At 41.2% G+C, this 6,736-nt stretch overlaps 1 non-coding gene across 1 annotated transcript; it reads left to right on the top strand.

The window, feature by feature from the left end:
- Positions 1-5,630: 5,630 nt before the first annotated feature.
- On the top strand, positions 5,631-5,737 carry LOC145608130 (small nucleolar RNA R71). The gene has a single exon (XR_014105731.1). It is a non-coding gene; the product is annotated as a small nucleolar RNA R71 (small nucleolar RNA).
- The last annotated feature ends 999 nt before the right edge of the window (positions 5,738-6,736 follow it).

The raw sequence follows: 6,736 nt of genomic DNA, 5'->3' as shown, positions 1-6,736 counted from the left end.
GAGAAAAGCTATGCTTAAAGGAGCCATATCCTAATAAAACCCATGATCAAAAATAAATAATGATCATACATCTCCTACATAACCAACTCTAACATCAACCAAATAAACTCCAATCATAATAAATAAACCCAACTCTTACAATTCCCACTCATAAAAATATGATAATGAAAAAAAAGAGTGAATAAACAAACTTTATTTACCAAACTTGAATATTTCATTGAGGCTCAAAATTATTTTTCTTTTGATCACCCTCCAACTAGAACATTTGAACATTTTTTTCCTTTCGAAGTTCACTTATTTTTTTACATTTTTTTCTTTGAACTTCTATTTTTTCATAACATCATGCTTTATTTTTTCAAGAAAATATAACTCTCAAACTCATCAAAAATAAACATGAATAACAACAAAACAACTTCTCAAAAACCCACCCAAATTGTGCAAATAATGTGCACACTACAAACTCCCTCACCTCACTCACTAATATCTCCCCCAAGCCAAGCTTGGGACTAGTAACCAATGGGGCAATTAAGGCTTGTAATATGTCTAATAGACAACAAAAAGTCAAGGCAACAACATGGGTAGCAAGAAGGGAACAAATGTATCTACAATATCTGGAGGCTACCTAAAATAACAAATGCCTTCGTCCTCCACAGTGTGCATAATAATGAATCATATAAATATTACTTATAGTTGCAAACCAATACTCAAATTCATTGACATACCAGGAACTATGGAACTATCACACATTCCTTACCAAATAAACTAGTCAAGCACTATATTCACAAGTAGTTGGACAAAATTGACGCATGTTAAGGGTTCAAGGCAATCAAACATCAAATCATGATCAACTAATCCACAATGCCTATCATCAAATACCAAGAATCAAAACAAATTTTCTCAAGTATGGGGCACAGGGAAGCATAATTTATAATTCATTGGAACGTATTTTTGGATTTTTTTAATTTTTTTAATTTTTTTGTATTTTTAAATATAAAGAAAGCAATAAAACTAACCTAGAAAGCGAAAAATCTAACCTAAGAAAACACACCAAAAATAAAAGAAAAGAGAAAAAAGAAAAATACCAATCCAAAATCTCCCCCAAGCCAGAATCAGACAATGTCCTCATTGGCTCGGAAACTAGCCCAGCATAGCTAGTCCTCATCATCCTCGTCCATCGAGTCGAAGCCCGCACCTCCACTGCCACCTGCACCAGAAGAGCTACCACCAAAATAGTCAGCGTGAAAACTCCCCCCCGCCGGTCCCCCGAAAGGAATGTCCTGCCCATACCCGAAAAAGGAAGAATAGTCAGAGTAAATACCACGGGCAGTGGGATCCCTATCGTATCCCTGGGGTGGAGGCTGAAACCAGTCAGGGTGAATAGCGTCGTCGGGAATGTTGCCCCGACGAGCATAATCATCGTACATAGGGTAGAGAGCTCTACCCTGGTTCCTCTCTAGGTACACTAACCTCTGGTCAATAGAGCCTACCATCCTCCTAAGGTCAGTTTGTGAATGCTCAATACGCCCTAGGGCCTAACCTATACTCTAAAAATCCCAAACTGGGTTAGAGTCAACATGAGGGATGGAATGGGACATACGAGGTGGCGAGAAAGCCACCTCGGGCTGGGGCTGAGGTGGTGGAACTGGTGGTGGTGGTGCCTGCCCCCTAGCGTTGGCAACTAAAGCATCGTAGGTGTAAGAAAGTTGCCCTGGGGGAAAGGCGGTCAAGTCTGGACTGGGAAGGGGAAAAATGGGCAAAGGTTGCTCGTTCTTAGTCCGAATACACCAAAAGGGTGTCTGCTCGCTATCCGGCCTAACCCACCCCACATCCTCAAAATACCTAGCAGTCATGTAGGTATCTGGTCCACAGTTTGTCAGCTGGTGGGGTCCGTCTACTACAAAACCGGCCTTTTTCACCGCTAGTCGAGTGATAAGGCCGCCTAAACGGATAGGGGACTTGGAAGTGGTGCTGGCTGTGGCATGCCGACTCAAGTGGTGAACTATAAACCTGCCTATGTTCAATTTCCCGAACCCGTATACATAGTGTCCTATGATGGCTAGTTCGTTGGTTTGAGCGTTATGAGGCTCGGCCCTACCCAAAAAACACAATCCTGCAAATCTTTGCCAGATTTTCGGGACAGGATGGTGAATGGGTTTGGTACTAGCATGCTGGGGGTCGGGGGTAGGTAAACCAGTCAAAGCATAATATAAATCACCCATTTTATAATCTGCATGCCACTGGTGAGATAATTCAGAATTTAATTCAAAAATTTTACAAAATTCAACAAAAAATAAACAAATATTTCTATTATTTAACCTGAAAAATAAATTAGGCCCATTCCTACTACTAACAACATGAAAAGTGGACAGGAATTCACATGTAAGTTCTCGGTATGTAGGATAATGCATGTCAACAAATTTTCTCATGCCAATATCATTCAAAAATCGTTTAACATAATCAAACAAACCATATGATTCTAGGGTAGGGCGGTGTAACCACCGAGAAGGAATTACCTCAAGACCGACCAAATGCTCCAATCGTTCTTTTTGTTCCCGGCTCACGATCCGGATCCTCGGCCAATACGGGAGCTGCAAGTCTGGGTCGTACTCCTCCCTCGAGCTGGAGCTCCTACCAAAAATAGATCTTGCCCTCTTTGAAGCCATGTAGAAAAAATGGGTCGAAAATTTATTAAATTAAAACTGAAAAATTTTTATATGAGAGTGAAGAGGATGAAGAGAGGATCACGAATATGTAAAAAGTTTTGAATTTGGATTGGTAATGGAGGAGAAATCTTAGAGAGAAGTTAGAGAAAATTTGAGTTTTTAGAGAGAGAAAGTAATGGAAGGAGGAAGAAATGGAGAAAGAAAGAAGAAAAGAAGAAGAAAAAGACGCCGAACTTCGCTCGCGCCCGGTCGGGCGGTGGGTCGCCCGGCCGGGCGATCTGGAACAATCGAAGATTGTCTTCGCGCCCGGTCGGGCGATCTGATGTAACAAACATTCGCGCCCGGTCGGGCGATCTTCGACCTGGATTATTCTAGCTCTCGCGCCCGGTCGGGCGCCATTCGCCCGATCGGGCGATTTTTAATCCAAAAAATTTCGCCTTTCTCGCGCCCGGTCGGGCGAAGATTGCCCGATCGGGTGGATAAATTAGTCCGTAAACGTCAAGTTTCGCGCCCGGTCGGGCGCCTCTCGCCCGGTCGGGCGAAATTTCTTTATTTTTGAACCATGCTCTCGCGCCCGGTCGGGCGAGTTTCGCCCGATCGGGCCTGAGACTAAATTGTCCAATCAATATTTTCTTCTTTTCTCCAAAATTTGGCTAACTCTTTCCTTCAAATCTGTACAAATACTCATAAAACTCATTAAATTCCCTCATCTCTCCTCTCATAAGAAAAAGAAAAAAGAAAAACTAGACTAAAAAGCATTAAAAATACGGGTTGCCTCCCGCAAAGCGCTGGTTTATCTAGGTCCCGCACGACCTTCTTACCAAGTACAATTTCTAGGATCCTTGGCCTAACGCTTGATCAGGTGGTTTCTCACCCGGTCTAGCGATGTTTAGGCTGCGATGCGGCTTCCTGACATAACCTGTGGGACGCCAAGTCACCTTATCGGGTGGATCCTCCTTGACTTGGACTGGGGGTTCTTCAATGCTCCGCACTAAAAATCCTTCTTCGATCGAATGTTGCTTCAAATTGTCATTGCGTTAAACACCTGCAACTCGATCTGGCGGAACACATACCGTAGGCTCGATTCGCACAACTTGCTCGATCGGTTCCACTAGTTCATCCTCAAAACCAAGACCAACATTGTAGAGTGCTCTTTCTATTGCATCGACTTCCTTCTGCCATTTGTCTATCTCATCTGAAAAGGATGCAACACAAGATACCGCCTCCAAGGGATCTTTTTCAAGAGCTTGGGGCTTGTTAGAATAATTTACAACCACATTAACACTGAAACATTTCTCCTCAGTCATGGAGCTTTTAGGGGCATTATTCAGATTAAAGACCACTTTATCGTCCCCTACTGATAGTGTTAGCTTACCACTTCTAACATCTATGACTGCTCCTGCAGTGTTAAGGAATGGTCTACCCAAAATAATTGGGGTTTGCATATCCTCAGCCATATCAAGAACAACAAAATCTACAGGTACATAAAATTTACCTACTCTAACGGGGACATCCTCTAAAACACCTAAGGGGTATTTAAAAGAACGGTCGGCCATTTGTAGAGTTATATTGGTAGCTTTTAATTTACCCATATTCAACTTAGAACACACAGATAATGGCATGACGCTAACACTAGCACCCAAATCACATAATGCTTTATCAATCAAGAGATTGCCAATATGACAAGGGATAGAAAAGCTACCCGGATCTTTTAATTTAGGTGGAGACTTATTTTGAAGTACGGCACTACATTCTGCAGTGAAAGCTACTGCCTCTACCTCACTAATAGACCTTTTTCTCGTCAAAATTTCTTTCATAAATTTTGCATATGAGGGGATTTGTGTGATCAATTCAGTAAAGGGAACTGTTACCTTCAAATCTTTAACCACCTCCAGGAACTTACCAAACTGTTTATCCAAGTTTGTCTTCAATTGACGATTGGGGAAAGGAAGTTTGATGATTGGCTTTGGAGCATTCTTATCTTTGTCTGGAGTAGCCACCTTCTCTGGAGTTTTACCCTGCAATGTAGAATTAGATATGTTAGTATTATCTTTTAGCCCTGCAGGGCTATCAACTACATTGTTTGGTTTAATGGAATCAAGATTAACATTATTTAATAAAACAGGTTCATCAACTCTGGGCATAGAGGGCCCTTCATAGTTTGAACCACTCCGTAGAGTAATTGCAAATGCTTGATCCGTAGGCCTAGTCGGCTTTGCCGGCAGGGCTCCCTGTTGGTGAGCTTGTAGAGTAGCGGAGAGTTGCGCAATTTGATTATCTACAATTTTATTATGCGCTAGAATTTGATCAATTGCCGCATCCCTGCTCTCCATGTGCTTTTGCATATTGACCAACATTGCTCTAATTTCCCCCAAAGAAGGGTCGGAAGATGAGGGGGGTTGTTGTGGTTGATTTTTCTGGCTAGCATTGGGGTGATAATATTTCTGCTGCTGTTGTTGTGGCACCTGTGGTTCTTGTGGTGGTGGATTTTGAACATTAGTGCTCCGGTAGGAAAGGTATGGATGATTCCGATACCCAGGATTGTAAGTGTTGGAGTATGGGTTATTCTGCCTATAAGCTTGGAAGGCATTAACTTGCTCCACGGAACTCCTGCAATCCTGCTCCCAATGACCTACAATACCACAATTTTCACAAAAAGCCTCATTAGAATTATTATTAATCGCAGAAACATTAGCTACATTAGCAGTACTCAGATTATCTAATTTTTGGCAAATAGAGGTCAGTTGAGCTTGCAAAAAGGATACAGAGTCGACACTATGTTTCCCCTTGTTAGCAAATCCTTTGGGATTCCCATATTGGGAATTGTGTATCGCCATATCTTCAATAACCTGACCTGCATCATCAACATTAAGATTCATAAATCTCCCACTAGCTGCAGAGTCTAAAATTATTCTAGAAGAATTTCCAATGCCGTTATAAAAGGCTTGGATTAACTGCCATTGTGCTAAATTATGGTGGGGGCATTCTCTTTGTAGGTCCTTGAACCTCTCCCAAGCCTCATATAAAGACTCATCGGCTTCTTGGGCAAAGTTCTGAATCGCACTCCGTAGTACTGTTGTTCTCTCTGCAGGATAATACTTGTTATAGAAATTCAAAACAAGAGTTTCCCAGTCAGTTATACCAAGTGTAGTTCTATTTAAGCCATTAAACCACAATTTAGCTTTTCCAGTTAAAGAGAAGGGAAAGAGAATCTACCTGATTTGGTCTTGAGTGACCCCGGCTTGTCTGATGATGTTGCAATATTGACAGTAGTCGGCAATGTGAAGATTCGGGTCTTCACCCTTTGCTCAACTGAATTGCTTCCCCTCTATCATCGTTATGAATTGAGGTTTAATTTCAAATTGAACCCCATCAAGAGTCGGAGTAGGGGTGAGATGTGGAAAATCCGTAAGCTTTGGTTGTGAATAATCACTAAGCTTCTTTGGAGCCGCCATCTCTGATTCTGTGTCTGATGATGTCTCTGAATTGCTAGAATCAGTTGGAGGATCGCGGTGATTATTGTTATTATCACCAGAATCCGCCAGGATTTGCTTATAGAAGTTTTTCTGTCTATGGAAGGAACGTTCGATCTCAGGATCGAATGGGATGTAACCTGATCTGGAACACCTGGGCATAAACAAAAACTAGAAGCAAATATGATATTTGTCTCAGAGAACTAACGCTCTCTGAGACAAAAGAGAAATAATCTAGACTACAAAAACAATCAGAAATAAAAAATAAAACCGTTTCCCCGGCAACGGCGCCAAATTTTGACAGGGTAAAGTCGTATCTCCTAATAAAAAATAATTACCTAAATCACTAGCTAAGGTAGATAGGGAAGTAGGGTCGATCTCCACAGGGAAACAAGTCTTTTTACTTCTAATTAATTATTATAATCTAAATTATTTAAGTAACCAATATTTATAATTAAGTATGAAACTAAACTACAAAGAATAAGAGTAGGGAGAGAACAATATATAAAGGGATCTAGGGCATAGGTTCACCAATAAATAATACTCCAGGGTAAAACATAGTAATCAATTATTGACATTGCATAAATAACATGATTAACA

The sequence above is a fragment of the Chenopodium album genome, chromosome 2, assembly GCF_948465745.1.
Source record: "Chenopodium album chromosome 2, dcCheAlbu1.1, whole genome shotgun sequence".
Taxonomy (NCBI): Eukaryota; Viridiplantae; Streptophyta; class Magnoliopsida; order Caryophyllales; family Amaranthaceae; genus Chenopodium; species Chenopodium album.
The sequence above is the reverse complement of the archived record's forward strand: the minus strand, read 5'-3'. Positions and strand labels throughout refer to the sequence as shown.